The sequence below is a fragment of the Larus michahellis genome, chromosome 8 (assembly GCF_964199755.1).
Source record: "Larus michahellis chromosome 8, bLarMic1.1, whole genome shotgun sequence".
NCBI classification, from domain to species: domain Eukaryota; kingdom Metazoa; phylum Chordata; class Aves; order Charadriiformes; family Laridae; genus Larus; species Larus michahellis.
The window spans coordinates 42,521,101-42,545,136 of NC_133903.1; the positions used below are offsets into that span (position 1 = coordinate 42,521,101).

The 24,036-nt window shown below is 40.2% G+C and overlaps 1 protein-coding gene across 26 annotated transcripts in view; it reads right to left on the minus strand.

Annotated features, from left to right (window-relative positions):
* The window catches only part of ADGRL2 (adhesion G protein-coupled receptor L2), a 392,373-nt gene that overhangs the window by 150,594 nt on the left and 217,743 nt on the right, over nt 1-24,036 (minus strand). For 19 of the 26 annotated variants that reach the window (XM_074598827.1, XM_074598814.1, XM_074598817.1 and 16 more), the window contains exon 1: nt 8,578-9,460. The exons of the other annotated variants lie outside the window; for them this stretch is intronic. The gene's annotated coding sequence lies outside the window, so the exon portion shown is untranslated. Of the gene's footprint in view, nt 1-8,577; nt 9,461-24,036 lie in introns of those variants that run through there. 26 annotated transcript variants of the gene reach the window in all.

Sequence of the window (24,036 nt, forward strand, 5' to 3'; positions counted from 1 at the left end):
AAATAAACTCCGAAATATAACCTTTCAAGGTTTCAATGTCAGCTTTAAAAAAAAAAAAAAAAAAAAAATAGTGGAAATAGACTCAGGATATTCTACTATGGCTAAAGCCATTGCGTGGGACAAATGTAGGACAAATTTGGGGTGTTCACTGAAGATGATGAGACTGCTGCACACAGAGCTCTTCTCTGCTGCTGGAATATCTTCTTTAATAGTTGGATCCACAACTGCTTATTATCAGACACTATTATACACCTCCTCAAATGAAGGAAAGAACGAGGAAGTAAAGAAAGCAGAGGGGAAAAAAAAAAAAAACAACTAACATTTTGGAGAGATGATGCTCCATTCAAGCAGCGGGTAAGATTATTGCCTGAAGGGCAAAAGGATTTCTTCTCACTTTCAAATTATGTCAACCCACAACTCCCCTCCCTCCCTAACACAGCTCCCCGCCTCGGCCCATGTTCCTGGCACAGAGCTCAGCCTGGGATACACCTCGGCTGCCGAGGCACCTTCTCTCCCTTAAGCACTTTGCACTGATCTGCACGAGACAGCCGCATTTAAGAAATACCTATTAGATGAAGGAAATAGAAACTGCAGGAGACACTGCCCTGCAATATTTAAATGACAAATCTACCAACAAAATAATTACGAATTGGTCTTCTGGAGAACACTCACTCTGTTCAAACCGAAGATGCCATCATTATTCATTCTGGGAAAGCAAAGTTTTCCAAATCGGTCACTTTGCGTAGAAAAAAAATCTAAATCAATCTTAGAAGAATGAATAAAAGGATGCCTGCATCAGATTAAAAGAATTCTGCCTACCACCAACATCGGCATCGGGGATTTGTCAGAGAAATGCAGAGTCAACAGCAGAATTTGTTCTCGGGAATCTTTTCTTAAAATGTCACTTTATTTAGAAGCGACGCTGCCTACTGCGAGGGAATTGTTTCTGAACACTGTTCACACCGGCTGTAGACTGCTACGCCAGAAAATATGACAAATATGACACTGTAAGAAAATACACGGAAAGGTGATCTAAAGTTTCCTTCTGGCATGTGATCCCTCTCCATCACTGCAGCGCTCATTTCAGAGTAAGGCTCTCGATTTACACCAGATCCCATCAACAGCAAAGCAAGTAAGATAGTTAGGAACAAGGTCGGTCATCCCCTCCCCAGCTGCCAGAAACAATTTTTAACAGTAATCAGCATTAGATTATTCTGTCATCTAGATTCGGAGCAATAATCGGTTTGAGGTGCCGACTGATAGGAAAATACCCACAGAGGGCACAAAGGAAAGCAGCAGCCTACCCTAAACGAGAGACTTGGGATTTTATCACGTCCAGAGGCAACCAAATAAACAGAAGTAGCCTGATTTTTAAAGTGCAACTCTCCAGTGATAAATTGTTTTGCCGCTACTTTACTGGTATTATGTATTTTGCCAACAGTTGCAGCTACAAATCTGATTGTACATTAAGGAGACGCCCCTCTCTGGCAGCGGCGCGCGCTGATTGCGGAGCTGCTCCCTGCACCGTCCCCACCACAGAAAGCAGCAAAGCAGCCCAAGAAATATGAAAATTCCCTTCTTTAGCCATCGTCTTTACCGTAAAAGGTATGAACGCTCCCAACACCTAATCTATGCATCAAGGCATCCCTAATTTAAGAATTAACATATTAATCACACTTTTATTTGTACGGTATCAGAATTCAGGATCTTAAATAGCAGTCTCCATTCCTGTTATTACATTCCAGGTTATGTAGCTCATTGTGGCCAAGTAACACATCATTAAAATATAAACATACTATAAAAACACCCTCATATTCATTGATCAGCGTCAAGTCAATCTGCATTACCTTTTAAAAACTGTTCCACTTTTTGCCTATTATCACCACTTGGGCAAATGGAAGTCTCTTTCTTGGGTGGTAAACGCATTGTGCAACACTGCGAAAGCGAAACGACAGTAATTTCTGAGGTATTTAGCACACCGAGGGACAAAACAGGCAGACCTAGACTCTACCATATTTGTATGAGGAAACGCCATAAGATAAATCTCCTATGACAAAAAAACTGCATCACGTTAAAAGGAAAATATTCTTAATACTGCATCTGCGTAAGAAACCTAAGTAGCTTCCTTAGTAGCTCTAACTAGATTTTCTCTGAACATAGCTACTTTCACTACTGAAATACAGACACTGATACTTAAATCTTGTTGTCTAAATGTTAGTGTTTATAATGTGCTCCTAAGAGATTAAGATTAGAAAAAAAAATAACCACACAACCAAGACAGGCCCTATTTTTCTCTGCCCATGATCACTTGTCAAGCCATGATTAATGCTGTGCTCTGTAGAGGGAGACATTACATCTAGGCTACAACAGACCTAAATTTTACCCTAAGGCAGAAGTCTGATTTAAACATCTCTATTCAAACTGACATTTGTCCTCTCTTTTCAACCAGTTTCCTCTGAAATTCCAGTAAACTGACTTTGTGACCTACAAATGGTCCATTGATTCTAACTTGTCGTGTTGCCTGTCCTTGTAGCAAAGTTAGTTTTGGTGACTGAATGAAGCAAGATGTTATGCATTCAAGAAAAATACAGGAGCAGAGTCCATTAGGTGCTCTATTAAATGCTCGGCTGGATAACAGCGACTAGGATTCACGGCTATGAGGACTCCAGCTTACACAGAAGAGCTAGAGATAAATACTGAGGTCAACATTAAAAATCAGAAAATATTTTTATATTCAGAAGTAACAATGGCCTTCATATTCTGAGGTGATGAGTGAAGATTTTTTTTTTTTTTGTATTACAGACAAGAACACGGGCATCGTCAGGGCCACCCTGAAAAGTAATTACATTTTATCTCTTGCCTTTCACTCTGAAACGTCTGCTAAGGTATTTACATTTGTCTGTTACAAGAACAACATGCTAGACAGGAGAAAAAACTAGTTGTGATCACTTATCTCAAGTAAATACTATTTCTCCAGTGAATGGTATTATTCCATCTATTTTATAAAGTTATTGTTAGATCCTCCGATCTATCTGTAACTGCTATTGTAGGAATAAAAATAAGACATGCTTATACCTTATGAAGAAATAGCCAAATAGCAGACCTGGACACGTAGAACAGTCAATATCCTTCTTACTGAACATGAAAAATGGCAACGTTTGATAACATTAAGCAATTTAGGCAGTGCTCACAAGTTCCTACTAGCCAAGGTAATCGTATTTCTGGTGCTTTGCGGGGTAAATTGATTTTTCCCCCCCTCCCTCATCTTAGCTGCTCTGATAATTGAACAAATTTATACAAGTGTGAATGGGATTTTACTTAGCAGACAACACACAAAACATTCCCCCAAATGAAGTACCTTAGTCATAAAAACGAATTTTTGTGGTAATTAAGCAAACTGTATTTAAGCTTGCTTTGTGCCAGGATAACAATCAATAGCATTTTGTTGGAGACTGCACTCTACCTGCAGGTGTTAAGCACTGTGCCTACTTCAGTCAGCCTGCAATGGTTTTGATTATTTCTAAATAATTTGGGTAAACGGCAGGCTACGATAAGTTGAATCATTACGGTGCCTTAGGAAAATCAAAAAGAAAGAAATCATGACTTATGCAGATTACATATTCTTCTAAACCCCATAAAATACTTCATCTAATGTGACGATCCATAACCTGGAGATGCTACCATTCCGAATGTGAAGTTTTGCGTTTTCTTCCTAAGGAATCAATTTCTGGTTAAGTATCAGTTTGTATCTAGAGAATGCTGTAAGCCCTTACCAGTCGTTAAACAAGTGTATTTCTATAACTAAATCACTTATAGTAAGCAACACAATCTTCACAGCCTACGCTGCAGAAACACATCTCATATATTACAGGTTGAAAAAAGCATGAACTCCAAGAAAATTTTCTATTGAAAAGGGCTTTAAGCCTGTCATCTTTCACCTTTTAAATGAAGAATGTTAAAAAGAATTGTATTTGTTAAATAAAGACTGGAAGTATTTTCTAAACCAGGTATATATTCATGCTAAATCGCAAGCTACCAATATTCCAACAGAGCCACCTACTATTTTTATTTTAAGAACTGTTGGAAACAAAATGCAGCTATCTTTGAAAACTATTTAAATATTAAACACGATTGTTAAGAGTATTGAGAATGGCCTTAAAATAGCTTTTTGTTTTTCCAGTTTTCCTGACATCCAATTACAACCGTGATGGTTTAAATCTTTTACTTGTTTCAAACTGAGGGTTTTTTAAAAAAATAACAGCCAGCTTTTAAGTTTAAAAGCTGCACATAAATACTTAAAAAGGTCAATTTCTTGCAATTTCAAATCGCTTTTGTACATCACAAACATCAATCCTAAGAAATGCTTCGAAAGAGTCTGTTTAACATGACATCTCCAAGTAACGCGTCTGACTATAAATTTCACCAGCCTGTGCTCTGAAGTATATTGCTTTACAAGTGACTGCTTCTCTACCTATGCAGGAATATGACTTCAATTATACACCAGACGTAGTTTAAGTTCTCCTGCACTTCACCACGTAAAATCATTAATTGTTACTTCCAGTTCTTGTATTATCAGTCATCCACAGACATTCCTCAGTGGAAACGCAGAGGAGACACCCAGCATTTTTTGATATATAATATCTCCAAGTGGTTATTGGTAGGTTTTTCTTCATTATTATTAAGCATGGTGCTATCCTCAGCAAGAGCCGTAATAGAAGATGCGTACGTCAACGTCTTAGGCGGACATGGGATGAGCAAGGACTTGGAAATACATAAACTTTTTAGACCAAATTTCAGGAAAAACTTATTATGTTTCTCCCTTCTCTAAACATTAAACAATTATTTATACTGGATGGATATTATTATTTGTATGGATTTATGACATACTGTATAGAAACGTATTGTAAATATAATAATATAAATATTTTGCCCAACTAGACTCCCCTTTCCAACATCCTTAATTGAAAATTACGAATCCTTCTAAAAAGCTGTCGTTCAAGACTGGAGCATTTTTTCTTCATCATAACTATTTCAATTTTAAAAACTGAAAAAACATCACGTCTACATATTGCATTTTCAGAAATAAAAATAATCACGTTATTACATATTATTAACCATAAAGACTATAAACTCCTACGACTATACTACTTCGCTTATTTAAATTTTAATAAGGTGCTTGACTAGAGACTAGAGGTCATGAGGAACCCCCTTTCCTGACTTTACGCATTAAAAGCGGTAAGAGATAAATAAAAGACTGAGAAAGGTTCTGAAGTGATCAAGTAAGAACTAACTAAGCAAACTTTGTTTTTTTTAAAAGCTCTCCTCTTGCTCATTTTAAGAAGGGAAACACCCAGAAGCCTGGTGTTAATGTCTCTGCTGATTGTGAAAATTGCAGCAATAAAAACTCCAACTGCTTGTCTTAAATTAAGACTTGCGAGACTACATGTGAGATCTGTATCTTTACATTAGTTTTTATAACATTTGGAAGTTTGGTTGCCTGCTTTGATGTTGGTCTATTAATGAGCAGGGGAGCCAAACGCCAGAAAAAAAAAATGTTTGCTGGAAATTCTCAAGTCAAAACCTGAAGTAATTGGTTTGTTCTACCCCACATGATTCAATATCCTGATTCCCCCAACTACTAGTTCCCTGAGCTATCTGAACATCTACGCTTTTTTGCTGTTGCCAACACATAGTAACCCACAGTGATTGAAAATGGCAGCTGAAGTGCTGCTGCAGCACATTAATTTTTCTCTAAGTGGTCCAATTTTGTCATCTGAATGTTGAAAATCTTTCCACGACATTTCTTTTTTTTTTTCTTTTTTTTTTTTTTACCTTCAGAGATTTGTTGAATTTGGGGTTGCCATCATATAAACCGAAGTGCAACATTTTCAAGACAATTTTTAGATTATCCCTAATAGCTGAAAGGATAATGCGCTTTCTTTATAGCACTCTGCATTCAAAGCTGACTAGTTAACAGCAACTTAAGTGTGATAATGGCAATTACATCAATATGTTCCTTTTATACCACCAAAAGGTACTACTTCAGACAGCTGAAGACATTAGGTAAATAAACTGCTGAAAATTACCTGAAAGTAATGGCACGCAATTTTAGGACCACTAAACACATCTATTTACAAAACGCCCAAATGGTCGTGTCCATTTAAGAACAGAAATCTATATAAATTATTTAATTAACTGCAGGGGTTTTCACCAAGACATACCATATATACTCAGTTTCTTCATTAAATGAAAGGAAATTGAGGCACGAGTGAAGACATTCTACTCTAAAAGCACATCACTTTCATGGCTTAAAAAGAGACAACCCCCCCCCCCCCCGCCACCAAACCACCAAATGGAGAACCAGAAGGAAAAAAAACCCACAAATCAAAACAACCAAAAAAAAAAACCAAACAAAAAAAAATCCACAACAGACCAAATGCTACATACACCAAGCACTTAAACCAACTTTTTAAAAACACAAAATGTATGTTTTAATATCTGTACCATCCGAGTCAAGGGTGTGGAAGGAAGGAAAAGGCAAGGAAGGCATAGGAAGTTCTTTTTTGCCAGAGATATAAACCAGAATACAGACCCCAAGAAACATCTGGTCCTTGGAAAAGGTCCCAACTTATTGACAGACAACTGGCTTTTGCTGGGCTTTTGGGTCGCTAGATTATGAATATTGATTTGCAAAGAAAATAACAGGGTAGGCCGGGACACATCCCCTTTCAGACTCAAGGAAACAGTAACAAAAGAATCAAAAACTGCAAATACGTAGTCATGTAAAACAACTTACAATGTGATGAATGTTCTACACAGCCACCAAAACAGCACTCCTGCCTCACTTGGCTTCAAATGATGTATTATAGGGTAATACTAACCACAAATTAGGTTATCTTAGTAAACACAGTATCACTGATTAAGTGAGATTACAAGAATTACTCATTTTCACTTTTTCTAGACTCAAAAGGAAATGGAAGCATATGGCCGGTGATGATCAAAACTTCTTTTAAAACTCTCCATAAAAATATCTATTATCCCAGCCTACCCACCCATTGAGGAGGGAAGCATATTTGTTTCAAAGGTCTGGAATCGAGAGGTCTTTTATTACCAGATTTCATTTGTTTTCTGAAGTAATTAGTAGGTCTTCCCCATTCAGTCCCCGCACGCAGCAACGTGTAGGCCATACCCAGAGCATGAGTGCGGCAGAAAGGGCTTTCTAAATCCCTCTAACAGAGAGGAGACATCAGAAACCACGCAACAGTGCCAGTCATAAAAGGTCACTTTTTTTTTTCGCGGCCCCCCCGTCCCCCCCGCCCGAACAAACCATTAATCAATAGAGCGTAATTGTCCAGGCGCTGGCAAGGGCTCTGCAGCGAAGGGACCTTGTTTTTCACTCGCCTAATTGCAAAACAGCAAAAGTTCAGAAACATAACCCAAATCCACCTCCCCATTTTACCCCTTTACAATTCCCACTGCCCTTTGGGCCTCTGCTTGGAAGCAAATGGAAGACAAGCTGAAGTTTTCTCAATTGAGCCGGAGCTCAGAAACCTTTGATATGCTAATACCCTCCTTCAAACGGTAAGAATTCACACTTGCATTAATTCAAACAATTTGTGCAAGAATGATGCGAAATGGCACCTCTTTTCGTGGCAAGCAACAAAAGGAGGGAGCCGGGGCGCCCGAGGAAAGCAAACAGCAGAACATTTGTTCCGCAGGACTCCTTCCGTGGCGCGCAGGGGCATTTCTAGGCAAAGGAAAAACACACCTGAGCACCAGCAGCTCCGCTCCCTCTTTACTTTCTGACAAACCGCGTTCAAACCCCAGCAGGGCCAGCGCAGACTAACAACAAGATGTTATTTTTAGAGCCAGACACAGCAACGGTGCCTCATGACACACTCTGTTTTCTGTCTCCAGATGGCCCCAGATTTCTACATGTGAAAATAAATAGAAATTAAAAAAAAAAAAAATAAAGTTGTTCTCACTCCACCGCCGACAAAGGGTAATTTATTCCTCTTCCCAAAGCCCACCCACCCCCCCCGCCCCGCACGGGCTGGCGGACGGACGCTCGGTGGAGTTACCAAAATAAACCCGCAACAGGTAATTATTTACTGAAGGGATGCAACTTTCCCCGCTGCGCGCCGAGCCCCCGCGGAGGGGCCCCGCTCGGCGGGCGGACGCCCCCCGGCCCCGCAGCCCCCGCGGCGGGGCGGCCACCCGGCGGCGGGCGGGGGCTGCGAGGACCCGCCGCGGCTGCCGCAGGCCCCTCCGCAGGGCTGAAGGGGGGGGCGGGGAAGGGGGGGCGGCCCGGCTCCGCGCCCGCGGAGAGAGCGGCCGTGCGGGTCGGCGGCGTCGCTACCGCCGCGCTGCTCGTACCCGAGGGCCGCGGCCTCACCGAGGGGCACGTCGCTCCTCCGGTGGCGGCCCCGGGAGGGGTGGGAGGCGGGGGGGCTCGGGCACCGTCAAGCGAGGCAGACCCTGAAGTAAGCGCTTCCCCCGCCGGCGGCTCGGTGGGGCCGGGCAGAAGAGGGGTCGGGAGAAAGGGGCGGCGAGGCTGCAGCGCGGGGCTCCGCTTACCTCTGCCTGGGAGCCGAAGGCGGGCCGGGATGTGTCGCCCCGGCGGGACCCGCGGTGCGGGTGACCCCGCCGAGCGCAGAGGCTGCGGGAGAGCGCGGCGGAGTTAGTCCCGGGGCTCCGGCGGCGGAGCGGGCAGCGGGCGGGCTCTGCGGCTCGGCGGGCTGGGGCAGCGCAGAGCAGAGCGGCAGACGGCGGCTTCTCCTCCAAGCAGCCAGCCGGCAGGCTTTTCTGGGGCTAAGTCAACATTTTCCTGCAGTTTCCGACACTCCGCTCCGCAGGAGACGTACGATACAGCCAGGCTCCCGCACGCACGCACAAAAAAAAAATAATTAATTTTTTAAGGAAAAAAAACCGAAATGGAGGGGACGACGGGCGCAGCGTGTCTGCCCAGCCTTTGAGTCCTTTCTGTGCAGCGACGAGGAGACGGGAAGCCGAGGCGATGCCAGCAGCAGGAGTAGCGGGGAACAACTCGAAAATGTTACAATGGACAAACCCCCCCCCCCCCCCCCTTCTCCTGCTCCTCTGTGTCTCTGTCGCTCGCACCGACCGGATTTACATCTCCCGGGATGACATTCTGGCCTCTGGCGGGGTGCGGGTCCGGCCCCTCCTCGGATTTTCTCCTCTTCCTCCCGGTGCTGCTGCCCCGCCAGCGACTAGAGACCGGGCGCCGAGCTAGTAAGGCGCGCAGCAATGGGAAAAACGCAATACATACACACCAAAAAAAAAAAAAATCCCAATGAATTGTATCGCAGCCTCCTTTTTGCTCATGCACCTCTCCGTGTGTGACTGGGGATTGCGAAGTCCTGACACAGACTCTCCGCCGGCTCTGAACTGGAGTCACCTCCAGCCTCCTCCCCCTCCAATCTCCACCCCCTCTCCCTCCGCTCCCCACCCCTGGGCTCAGCTAATCATATAAACATATTATCACGTAGAGCAGCACCGGCGAAGGACAAAAATCTCTCCCTTCCTGCCTTTTTTTATCCCCCCCCCCCGCCTTTCTTCCAGCTTTCGGGGGGTGAAGGCTAATAGCAAGCTCCCGGCCGCTCGGCACCAAAGGCCGAGCCGATCGGCTGCGCGCCAGCGCTGCCCGCTCCCTCCCCGACACCGCCGCAGCTGCCGAGGGGCGCGCACCGCCGCGGAACCGCCCGCCCGCCGCCGCGGAGCCGCCGGCCGCCCCTGCCCGGCGCCTCGGGTCCCGTCGCTCCCCGGGCCCGGGGCCTGGGGCCTGCCGCCGCCCCCTCTCCCTTCCCCGGCGGCTGCTGGCGCGCTGCAGGCCGGCAGGCGTCTCCGCGGCACTTTCTCCTTGGCCGTATCCTCCAGCGCGACCGCGCAGCGAGACCGCGCACACAAAGTTGCGAGGGGGACCCTGCTCAGGTGCTGCGCGGAGCGGGGCTGCCCGGGCCGGGCCGATTCATCGCTCCGCTGTGTCCCCCGACCCCCCACACACCCCCCCGTCTGCACCCGAAAATAATTCGCCGGGCCGGGCGAGTAGCGAGCGAGAGCAGGCGGGGGGAAGGGGGATCTCGGCTCCCCGGTGCTTCGGCGGCTCTTCTGGCCCGGTCCCGTCCTCCCCTCGCAGCGGAACGGAACGGCCCGGCCCCGGCGCGGTGCCCTGCACCCGCACCGGCCCTCAGGGACGGCGCCCCGCAGCGCGGCGATGCGTTGGGGAAGACATGTCAGGACAGGGTAAACAGCGCTTGGAAACGATTTAAAGGATACTAAGTTGACTCATTCCCGTGCTCCGATACAAAACGCAGCCTAGTAGCGCTGTTGCTTTCGTTCCAAAAATCTGCTCTTAGAAACCAGGGTTTGGGGTTGTTGGTAGGTTGGTGTTTTTTTTCCCTCTGTATCGATGCATAATACTGAGGATCCGCTCTGACCTTTCAGGACGTGCCACACGAACGATTTCCAGCTCTCAAGGTCAGGGAGAAGCAGCTGGGCATTAGCAAGGACTCGTCCCTGCGAGGAGCGCGGCGTGGGCAGGCCCGGGGGGGCGGCCGGGGGCCGTGGGGAGCAGCAGAGGTACAGCCGCACGGCAGAGCGCGGCAGACCTGTCCTGGTAAACCCCCCTCTCCGCCTTGTTTGGGGTTTTATTTTTAGCCATTCCCTTCCCTTTTCTAGCTGCAGCACCGAAATGAAATTCTCTCAACAGCATCTGCCCGCAGACTCGCACGCACGAGGCAGGACCACTCGGGGCTTGATCAACTCTTCTAGGTCCAAAGCATATGGACAATTCAGCCTAGAACTCCCACACCCCACCAGGGAATCAGGATCATTACCTTTGTTAATGGTAATGATTTATTTTTTAACTTAGTTATTTTGACTCCTCTGCATGCCTGTGCCATTAGTGTTCCTGTTCAGAAAATTGTAACGTGTATTAAGAGAAACATGACATGTTTAAAAGGAAACTGGATCTTTAAGACCTTGCAACACGAGGTGGTAAGAATGATAGAGCTGGTTCAGGGCTCTTCAAAACCACATTAAACTTTCAACAGTGCTAGCTATAATCCCAGGGATTATTTGAAAATGACTGAAATATGGGCATGCCATAGCCACGCTGACCTTCCTCAACTCACAGTACCTGCGAAGGGGCCTGGAAAGTGGAAGGCACTGGGAAGTCCTAGGCTTTTAGGACCAAAGGAGGGGTTTGGCCATAGCGAGCAGTGCATCTCACCGAGGCCGGTTTCTGCTGGGTTAAATCTGCAAACTGCCCCAAAACCAGACTCAGCATGGGAGGACAGGAGATCGTGTGTCTGTGTGATAGTTTTGTACCTACTATATATAGTTAAAAGTTGAAAGTATGGGTTACTGTGAGAGCAAAATGTAGCAAGAGGAGCAAGTTCTCTATTTTTTCCCATTTTTTAAGTCCTTTGTGTATGCTTAGTATAGCCAACTGCCCTTTTTTGCTGAAAATATCCTTATAAATGCCTGTATAAACCTGAAATAATCCCTTATCCATTTCTAATGGAATTAAATCATACAGGCATTTTAATGTATTTTATTAGAAACTGATTTTCATTGAAAGGGTTGGATGCGTCTGTTATGGAAACATGCTTAAAAAGAGGGTCATACAAATATAAAGGTACACGTATTGATTGGCTGTTATTTTACCAGAGTTTTAAAACATATCATTAACAAATCTTACTTTTATTTTTTTTGTCAAATAAGTATAATGGCAGATAAGCAGCGATAGCCCTGAGCTAACAGACTTTTGCGGGACTTAGCCAGAAAACAGTCGAGAATACAAGAATTATGTGGGGTTATAGTTTTCCTTTGAGAGGATGTGAGAGAGAGGAATTCTTCTATTTGGAGCAAAAAGTCTGTTGGTCTCTGTAATTTATTTTTTTTTTTACCCACAAAAAGATTGAAAAGAACTAAAGAACTGGGCCTTGGGTTAATATTTGCTGAAGTTGAAGTGAATTCACTTATGTGGATTCAACTACAGGACTGAAGTTTATTTTCCCTCTTTTTATCAAAAACTTCTGGAATCACATTTCTTTCTACATGCAGAAATGGAGTTTTACAACTCTAAGCTTTATGACTTTAAGTTGTAAACCTGAATTTTAAACAATTGGTAAAAATGCAGACAGAGACCTTTTCGCATTTGTTTCGAAAGCATATGCTTCCATTAATTCTCATTAAATCTGGATTAAGATACAAGAATACCTGGCAGAGGTGTATATTGTTTTGGCAAGTAAAATATTATTATTCAAGTGATTAATTTTACTTCACATGAATCAGCATCTGTTTCTTTACAAGAGGAAAACTGTACACACGTATACCTACGGCACACTGGAATCTGAACCTTTAGTTCTTACTCAGCCACAATTACTGCCAGATTTGAATATTAATATATAAGAAGGCATTACAGAAGATCAAGTTGCTTTTCACCATTAAAACTGCCTACTATTTGCTTCTTGTTGTACTCCTATGCATATCCTATACATACGGACTCCACAAGTAAGTACAGACGAGTAGATTTTCCTTATAATCTTGCTTTGCTGCAACAGTGCAAAATATCTAGCTTGAAAACGGTACAAGCAGTGTTATAAGCTTAGCAAAATCATTTGATAATATTTTATTTGCCCCTTTTACTAATCTTAAATTTTGTAATGTTTGATGTTAAGCTGTGTACTCTGTGTGTATTGCTCTCGAATTGCGTCAGTGAACCTGCTGGATCATGTCCTTGAAAAAATAAAAGCAAATTCATAGTAATTTTTGAAATAATCACAAGAACTGGGTATCAATTAGCATTTCCAGGGACTACGTGTAGGACAGTTACAACTGGAAAAGATTTAACTGTCAGCTGTGTACTTGAAGGAGATGCATCTGAGAAAGACAATTTAACTTGTGGCAAAAATTAGCCAAATTATGATGTCTGTAATATGATCTTGTAGACTCCACTAGAGGGGTTTTTGCCACAGAATTGCAGCTTACACCTGCCTATTCTTAAAAAGGTTCATTTAAAATGTCTTAATATCTTGATAAATAATATTTTGTATTGCCCTAAGTGTCAGTTCCCCCATGAGAAACGGTTTACACAGATTTTATGCAACGTATTTTTTTATTACTGGTGTTTTATGACTGAACTTTAAATACTAGCAACTGACATTTCCTCCTATCTGTATGTACTCCTGTGAATAATGTACCAATGAACTTATAATTAGATGTAATGTTGGCAAAGACTGACAGAAGAGGTTGTATATATGTAGTGCAATAGCAGCAGGTAGAATTGGTGTAATATGAAGATGTGGTTTAATTGGTATAATGTAAAAACATGGGTTTTTTTCCATGGTCCATGGAAAAGTAACAAACCATTACTTGATTTTACCATTTCAACACAAAGCTAAAAAGGCAAAATTTTGCTTGTTTTATTGAGGAAAATCCCCAATTAATTTTGCAGACAAATTTATATAAATAAAGTGTGAATGATACAACACATAAGAGGAAATATCTGATGTATTGTCTTAAAAGTTTGGAAATATATCTTGACAATTACCGGTCTTTTAAACTAAGTAATTGATTTTAGTGTCACTTGGGAAAAAATGAAACCCATCAATAAAATAAGAGAATTCTGCAGCTGTTCCTAACAAATAAATGTAATATGAATTTGCATTTTACATAGTTTACTTCAGTAATCAATTTTAATGACTCATAATCTATATCATTATTTAAGAAATGACAAAATCATTGACTTACTCATAACACTTGCTAATTGTTTTTAAAAATAAATTCTACACATGACTAAGGAAACACCCATTTCCATTTGCTTTATGTTAAATCAACATCTAACCACTCATGGTGATTTCATTCAAAGAAAACAGAAGGAACACATTAGCTGTGTGGTTAAAGAGATTGATGGGCTTCAAACATTTTAACCATGGATGGGTTTTTTTCCAACTGTAGAAACTCATGTTTTTAATTTAAATAGCTTCAAGAAAATGAAGATCATTTTATTCAACAAAGCTGTTGTTTCTTGTTTCTTAGACAGAAATTAATTTAATTTTGTTTAATTAAGTAATATTAGAAACAACCTTGTTCAGAGAAAATGCAGCTATGAAACAAAAGCATGTCCGTGCCATATTAACTAGGTATTCTGAAACCAAATTTTTGTATCACATTAATAAATTATAAGAGATCAATATGATTTTTTACCAGTGAATTTAGATGCAGTTTTTTATGTTCATGCTAAGACATTGCAGTTGCCTCTCCACTCTCTGAAAAGTAAATCTGGAGGAGCGACGGAGCTCAGTGTTATGGAAGAGGTACATTCCTTACTTTGGATTTGGGGTATTTATGTTGGTGGAGAAAAGTTTACAGTTTAATGCTGCAGGCATCTATAAAGGCCAAAGAGTTTTCAGGATTGAGCTGTTAGGAGTCACGTAGCAGAATACGTTTAAAAAGAGATGAGTACAATTCCCTGTTTTCATACGAAAAGCTCAGCACAGAAGCTGAAACGATCATACCAGGAAAGGAACTGCAGTGCTGAGCTTTCGGGGAAAGAGATATGTCATGAGATCCCAATTCTCCAAATAGTTTTGCACATTTCTAGGTTCCCTTTTCTCCAACTGCTATATCTGCATAGGCATTACTTCTGCATTTGGGCAGCAAATAATGTGTTTTAAGGAAAGAAGCAAGGCCCAAGAGAATAATATGAAATTAAGTAGATTTTTCTATTTAAAATAAATGTAATTTTGCCTGGCAGGTAGGGAGCTCCTTCTCCTCCTCTGCCTTACACATCTATATTATACAATTTGCTATGACTTTGCTAAACCTCTGCATCTCTTTCACTCGGTAATTCGCAGCCAGAGAAGTACCCCACATCTCCGACTGGCATGTGTGGAGGTCACAGCCTGTTCTCACCACCTCTCCTTACCTCTTGTTACCCTCCTTGATGTAAGAGAATGGGAAGATTTGAAAGTGAATGGGAGAAGGACTGGGTGTCTATGCTAAACCCCTATACCTCTTACGGTTTGCTTTATCAAACTCCAATTGCAGATTTAGAACTTACGTTCATTACAGAGTGCTTTTAACTACAGTATTACCTAAGTCGCTGGGCGCTCCTCTGTTGCTTGTGTGTCACAAAATGAAAGGTGATGCAAAAAAAGAGGAACAAAGAATGGAGAATTCAAAGGCAAACCATTGTATTTGCAAATATGAGTGCCGGAAGGCTTTTCTCTTCTTACTTAAGCACCTAATATAGTCCTCCTTGACACTATTAAAATACATGTCCTTGATGGTACAGGCCAAGATTTGATGAGATATTAATCTTCATCTGCACAGCTCTACAAACCCATAAAGATTTAGATGCCTACGTTGGGGGTAAGGTTAAATTGACTTTCTTGAGAAGTTATGGGATAAAATACATCAAATTCTTGGACCCCCAACGAGGACTCTGGCCTCCCCATTCAAATTGACTGCCCAAATCATCAAGCTACAGGGTCATGTTCCCTCTAGCGCTCTCTCTTTCTAGCCCAGTGAATCCCGAATCATTTTCTGCCTGGTGCATGACTTTAACAGGAGAAGTGGAGAATATCTCCATCTCCAATCAGGCTGTGGGTTAGAGAACTCTTCAGCTGGGGAGAGAGATGCATTCGAATCCCTTCAGGCAGAGGAGAGAACTGATCCTGTTTCACACACTTCGCACAAGTCTCCAACTGCCGGTTGTAGACTAAAGCTACACCTTTGAAAGAAAGTGATTAGCACTGGGTTTAGTGACAGGCTAACTGTGCTGGTGGGTGTCAGGTGCTCTTGGAGTATGGTGGTCACCCTTAACCGCGCAGCTTTGTTTTACAGACAGCCTTAGCAATGGTGTAGGCGCCGAGCTCCTTAGTCTGGTTTATCTTGACTGAAGCAATATCGGGCATGATAAGCATTAGAGCTGTAGGAAAATTTAATATAAAAAAATGGAAGTGCCTATTAAACAGAGGCATCTTCCCCAGGTAGGCAGCATCGAAGCAGCGGGGTTTTTAAACTTACGGGCTTAAATTCCTTCCACGTTTCTCTTTACGAGTCTAGTTGTTGGAATTCTACATGATGCCTACACGAAAATCTGGTCCATAGTCACAATAATCAAGTTCAGAGATATGGTAATAGGTTATGAAGAGGAAAGCACAGGGTGTTCACGATCAATCATGAACAGAAAAGACCCTCCCACTGGGACTTCCTCACCTCATGATTGCAATTTTCAAATTCCCTTATCGAAAGGCAGGGCATGAGAGCCATATTTGCTTCCAAACTTGCATATTTCAGTTCACACTTACTCTTTTCCCAGTGTGCCACCAGGTGTTATTCTGTAAGAACAAGTAGGGGGGATTGTTGTTTTCTTTTTTAATTTAGAATTTTCAATTGGTGGCTTTAATCAAGACAATGTATAAGTCGTGCTTTACGTACAGTTCATCTGGTTCTGCTTCTCAGTTTCCCATGCCACTCTGGAAGCGCTCATAACCTCAGTTGATTGGTTATACTTGCTTTGATTTTGTTTTGCGGTTTAAACCAAGGACTCGGTCCCTTATATTTTTTTATAAGAATATATTTTTTCCTCTTGGTACTGATTGCCATTGAAATGCTGACAGTTATGTGATTGGCTCCCTCTGGAGCAGATACCAGAGATGCATCATGGATCACTGGTCAGAGAGCCTAGAAAGAGCAGCAAATTCAGTCTCTCCCCCCTCCCCATCAACTTTGTACATCAGCGCTGCTTTGCAATCCATCTCGGCTGGCACGGGCAGAGCATGGAGAGGGAGACCCAGATTTGTTTCCAGGCTTACATCTTCAAGTTCGCATTTTGTCATGCTTGTGTTACATCGCCAGGTGTAACTCTGGCAGCTGTAAGAGCAGTCATTTTCCTTCACCGAAACTGCCTATAAAAGCCTCTGTTTCAGTAATGATTTGTTATACATTACAAACACCTGCAGCACATGGGAATTAATATCACTAAAGTATAGGGATCAAAGATATTCCACCTTTTTTTCTTTACTTAAATGATAATTTACTTCTGACAGACCTCGATGTTTTTGACAAATAGTATTTGAATCTGATTGAAGGTATGGTTACGCCTTTCTAAAAACACTGCAGTCAAAGAATGATGTTACTACCATGCTCCTGTTGTGAGGAACATCGATTGACTGCTTAGTACTACTGCTAATTATAAATATTAAAATATATTCAATAATTAATTAAGAAGCTATTCCCCACCTCACTATGAGCACTGGCTGCTGTTTGTTGAATAATCAGCACCAAAATAGGATCTTTTCATGTTACATCTGGCAAATCATAGTACGACATTTAATATATCGTTAAGACAACACACTTAAGCTTTTATTGCATGCTTGGAAAGCAAAGCGAGAACTGCGTGTGCATTTACAGAGGAATGGAAGAATTTCCTGCACATGAACGCACTGAATCTTACTGAAGAACAAACCACAAATTTGCATGGTACCATTTAGGTGCCCAGTCTTGCCTTTCCGTTTTCTCTTCCTGTCGCCTCTCTCTATGGCTGCATTGGTTTAATTTGCTTTCTTTAGAATTTTTGTTGATAGTAAAATTAATGTGCAAATTCCCTATCAGTTGTATACATTAATATAATTCCCTCTCAAATACAGCTCATTGAAATTAGCACTGGTAAAAGGTGAGATACATATTCATACAGTTATTTACATAAATCCCATTCAGCTTTATGCACCCTAAGCTTTAAGCTTTAATGCAAAGTATCTACTACTGCAGGTAATTTTAGCACAAGCAAAACAGCACATAAGTGACATCTGACTTCCCAGAGATTAGATGTCTTTTAATAAACAGATTATTTGAAGAGAAAAAATTCTCTAAGAAATTATGCTTTTGACATTGTAATTTGAATGTATAAAGATTTAAGTTAACATTCTGCACATTTTAACTTTGCCACTTAGTGCAACCCAGTTTTGAGTTTCCAAGGAGTTTACTTGTCAAAATTTATCACCTCGCAATCCATTATCATAGTAAACCTTACAAATTAGATCTTTTATTACAGTGCTAAAGTTGGCAGACCAGCTCTATTCTGCCTTGCAACTGAATTCAATGACATTTTCAAAAAGGATAGTACATATATGGTAACATATTTGTTTCCTTTGGGGAAACCAACCAAAATTTGAAAACAGTGATGTATTTCTCCAACGAATCACACACAATTGTTTCTTTGCAAAATATATAAATTGTGACAAAAATATCTTTAAAATCAGTTGCAATATGCATATTGATCTGCAGATTATTTACTTGGATTATAGCACGCTAACTGTGAGAAAAGTCATTAGGTCATTATCTATATAGGTTTAGGGAATTACGGCGTCATCTATTCCTTGTTGCGAAAGACATTTGCTACTAAGAATATAAATTGAAATCTACTACGTGCAGGTGCAGATTCTACTTAGCAAGGCAGCTCTGTTTGTATAAGTGATGTTTTCCCTAGAAAACGGAGGAGCCGCAAGGTCATGAAACAGACAATGGCACATATCTCTCAGAAAATTCTGCTTTACTGTATAGACTTGCATTTTTTATATTTCACTTAGCATAATGCGGCAACACATTGTGACTTATAGCAGTCTCTATTTTTCACAATTTTCCAGTTAATGAAAGTAACGTTTAAATACTCTGAAGTTAGATTATTAACTTCTACAAAATAGAAACAGATGTGTGTCTTAGTATGCCATTAAATTTATGATTTACATAGTATTCTTGAATACAGCTGAGCAGAGGCCAATGATTCTAATTTGCTCTAGATTTACAATAACCTGATCTGGTTTTTGTAAGTACTGAAACACTTTAAACAAAATTAGAAAGCCGTTGTGCTTTGTGTGATTAAAGATGCAATTCCCTTTGGGGTAATGAGAAGAGTTAGAACATGTTTCTTTCTTTATGGATGTTTCTATTATAAACACGAGTACCATATATTATGTATTTTTGTTACTATTTCCTTGTTTTTAATTATAAAATAAACTGATTGAGTTGTACTGGAGTTACACTGAAACAATGCCAAAATCTAGCTAAAGAATGCATACAGAGGTTCATAAAAATCCTTAAAATTCTTCCGAGGGTCTTAAGGTCTTGTTAGAAAAATACTAGCTCCTTATAGTTTGCAGAGACCAAAACATCTCTCTGATGTAAAACTACACAATTTAAAGATTTATTTTAAAAGCTAACACATTTCTCATCTTATTAAACTATGTTAATGCACAAAATTTTTATAGGACAAAGGTTCAGTGGATTCATAGCAATTTACATCTGGAGATACAGATTTTTTGTATCTAATGGAATGAGTGTTGCAGTTTAAAACATGATGTATCTATGGATGACATCCATTTGTGTTGTTGCTTCACTAAATACTGATTTTTTTTTTAAAAAAGAGGCAAAATGAGATTAGATATATCAGATATATCTAAGTGGCATGCGAGAGGAATACCTTGTGTATGAATATTTATGCCTGATTCAAAGATTTTGAAAATCAGAAGTTAGGCCTATAAAGATGTATGGATTCAACGTTCGCTAGAAATGAGGTATTTCCAAATTCTAATCTATGACTCTAAAAAGGATTTCTTTTGTGGCCAAAATGTACATCAGTTAGCACTGTAATTCACTTTTCACACGGAAAGGTGACATGGCAATAAAGTGTATTCATCGGGACTTTTTATAGTAATTTTTAAGGCTACCTCAACTGTTCTTTGCGTGTTTCCCCCCCCAAAATCAAATAGATTTTATGAACGTAGAAGTTCTGAACCAGGCCTTTAATTTACACAGTACCCAGAATATAATATTATTTCATATATTATGTTATTCATTTACTATTTTACATAATGCATTAAAGATAATATATGCTCAATATTATATATTCATACTTAATCATACTACAATATATGTATTTATATTTATCTTTACCTCTGATGAAATGTTTAATATTATTAATCCCTTCATTTTAATTATATATAATTAACTATCATTAAAACAGGAGCATTACCTTTTAATAAAAATTTAATCATACATTTACTCAAGCAGAGGATCAAAATGCTACACACAGATGAGATGTCTTAAAAGTGATTGAATGCATTCAGTTTATTTGGTCACTCACTCTTCCAGTGCACTTAGAGATTGCCATTTGTGCTTCACTCAAGAGAGCTCCAAGGGTAAGCTCCTGCACTCCTACCACGTTCTGTGATTTGGGATTACAGTGTTAGACGGTCGTATAGACTAAGCCACAAGCATAGCTCTCAGCCTGTATGTTGCTCCAAAGTCAGCTTGCAGTTTTACCGGTGCAGCCCCTGATAGCTCTAGCATATGGTCCGTTACAAGTATTTTTGCCTTTGGCCATGGATTGGCATAATGCAGCACTGGTAGAATTTTTGGCCCAGGCAGACCGATGGGCACTTATTTCATTTTAAGAAAGGATGAGGATAACTATGGATTTTTGCAACAGCAACTGGAATGAAAAAAATGTTAGGAGAAAAATTTTCCATCCTACATTGAGGCTGAAGTGCATATAACTGGAATAGTTCTGTGGTTTCATCTGAACTTTCTGGGAAATATTTCTATAAAACACATAATAGGCATTAGGCTGACAACAAGAGGTTGGCAAACATAGTAACTAATTCAAGTTTAAGTTATGTTTAGGGAAGAATTAATGTTAAAGAATTGTTTGTTTCCTTCTTGAAAAAATGAATATGGATATGGAATACATTATTGGTAGGAATGAATGGCATCAGGGCACCAGAACCTCATACTTACTTTTCACCTGTGACTTAACATTAGCTGAGGCCCCACTTCTGCAAACGCACAGGTTTAGGTGAGCAAACTTTTGCTGAATCAAGACCTTAACCCCAGTCCTACAAACACTTATGCCTGTTAAATGTCATCAACAATATTAAATTAGAAATCACAGATACAGGGAAACGTGACATCTTACGTCTTGTGTTAAAACTGATGGTGAGTTTTGGAGAAGGAGTTTCTAATTGTTCTAGTAAATTCATACTAACTCACTGAGTCCCAGAGCATGGAATTGTGTTTGCAGCAAACTGTCGTTCAAGGAGCCCTGTGTGATTAACTTGGAGAGGGGAGGTAAAAACTGCAGATGAGAATTCCATATGTCTGAGGCAAAGCACCTGAAAGGAAAGTTCACATTTTAATGGCAGAGCATGGGATGGCCATTATAGGAATATATTGTATTGGTAAAAAGGAAAAACACCTGGTCAACAAAGGTTTTGTAATATTTTTTCATATTAGTTATTTTAAAGTCATATTAAACTGTCGGAAGACTTTGGTTGATTATGAGCACTCTGTTTCTGAAAGATGCTTGGTGAGTCTGGATGCACTTAGCCTAATTTATTTTACAATCGACTCTGAGTTGCCCAGACCTACTTCTATTGAAGTCAACATTTTTTTTTTCCAAAGAGAATTAAATCAAGTTTAATTTTTCTTCAAAAAGAGACTTAGTTAGTTTTCTTAATTGTCAATTTTCTTCAAACAATTACTGCATGACAACATGTTTTAATAAATGAAAAACCAATACATTTTGTGATTCCTTATATTAAAGCCCACTCTAAAAACATTTGTCTGGTGCAATTACTTAGCAACTCAGAATAACTAGGAAGTTCGAAACTGTATTTATATTGGTTTTGAACCTTCCTAATGTGATTTAAAATTACCTTATCCCAAAATACATTTAAATCTCAAAGGGGACTGGATTTTAAATGTTTCCGTGGCTGGAAGGCTTCATACATTAGAAAAATATTAACTAAAAATACAATGGACCCTTTTCTACTCTATTTGTATTTCCTGGAGCTATTTCATATTTATATTGACATGGGTAAGACAATTCAACAAACTTCAGAGTGATAACAAGGCCATTTTGCAATGGCTCTTTTGTTGAGCAATGTAGCTGTGCAGAGAAGGCAGATTTTGACTATACAGTCCCTGCCGTTCTGATCACTCTGTATTGCATAAGACTCAGGTCAGAAAGTTTGTGTGTCTAAAATCCATAGACTGCCTGTTTTCAGAAAATACCAAAATAGAGATTCTAGTGAAAATCTGTAGGAGAACTTTCCACCTTCTGATAAGACATTTTTTACTTATGCAGAACTGGTCTTTGTTGAAGAGCTTCTGTCTTCATTATTTAATTTCTTTGTGGAGCTTACAGTCAACATGATCCTGTTGAGTTCTTTATTTAATATGTTTCAGAGCACAGGACACCTGCCGACTTCTTTAATAACAAGTTGTCCTCAGTTGGCTTATATGTGAAAACTGTGCAGCAGAGGCAAGTAAAGAATAACCTTAGACATTAAATAACCTTATTCCATTAAAAAATAAAATAAAACTATGTCCAGGCTCCACACCCGAAGTCCCTAAAATAAATTTGCAAGGGCTTTTCACAGCATGGAATCCAGGCGGATTTTTTTTTTAATTGAATTCTGTTCTGTGGAAGTGCAGCTCAGTGGAATTCAATTTCCATGGAGGCTCCCAGGAAAGAAACACATGCTAAGTATTTTTATTGCTAATGTTTTGGATTTAGTTTCTTAAGTATTATTTAGATTTGTCTGTGGACAGAGTTGCTAGTGTTTACCGTAACACAGTGCTCTGCGCCTTTCTTTAGAGAAGGGAGTCTTTAAAAAAGGATTGGCTAAAGCACAGAAATTTAACCACGAATAAATTCCTAGGCTTTGTATTGTATTAATAAGGCTCAAACTCTACTTCTTTGTACAAACCCTATGAATTCGATGGAAAATCTCCATATTCCCAATTCAACCTTTATTTTTCGTCCCACTTTAATATATTTCCCTATCTTGTTGGAAGCCTCTTTCACACCTCGTTCAGAAATACTGTTACAGATGATTCAGGGAAGCCCTACTGTCTCAGCCCCCCAGTTCACAAGTAAGGAAAGAAACTCTATTAAGATCAATGAGTCCTTCTTCTGCTCTGAGTGGATGGTAACTAAAACAGAGAAATCAGATTTTGACCAATTAGTTTGTCTTCATTTGCTTTATTCTGCACTCATTCACATCACTTCTCCCATAATTCTTTCACTTCTGCTGAAACACATTATTTTACTACAACCCACAAAACTCAGGTGATGAATAAAAAGTACCTCACAAATGAAAACCACCCTCAGCCACTGCTAGCTCACACTCAGATTATTTTCCATAGTCAATACAATCTTAAAAAAATGCTTTTTGCCTTACAACTATAAAGAAAACTCTTAACGGACAAGGCAAACGTAAAACAGGTAACTGTTTTATTTTATTTTTTTAAAGTTAGCCCTTGACTTCAGGCAAAGAAATACTCTGAACCAGAGGTTCAGCCTTGTTAATTGTTTCCTATTACAATCAATAAATTAAGCAGCCTTTATCCACCCTTGGTGTTATGTGAAGGATGCTCACCCGGTGAAGGAACACGTGCTCCCACCTCAGATTCTGTCACGAAGTTTGGACCTAATCCAAAGTATGCCCAAATCTGTATTAGAAAACAGACTGTGCACTGTTCATATTTACATCTATTTCCCTTTTCTCTAAGAAGAAATGACTCAATTTACTACATTGTATACTATATATAGTCTGCAATGTATTATCATTATACCCATCTCTCTATATTCTGTATTACATATTACATATTATCTGTAGCCTATTTATGTCGAAGAATCTGTAAGTGTTAACAGAATTATTATTTTTTGTTTATCTTTTACAGATAAGCTTGTTGATACATGTGTAAAGTTTATTAATATTTTTGTTACGTTTGCCAGGAAATTAGGATATGGTAGAGATATAAGTAATTTTAAAATCTGTCTTGCAACACTTTGTGCACACAACCTCTTTTCAAATTCTGCTTATAATTATCATTTTGTAAGTCTTTAAATCACATTTTAGTTTTCTGTAGACACAGTTCCTACTAAATAACATATACCATTGCTAGTTTTGTAAGTATGTTTTTGCTGTTACTTGAAAGAAC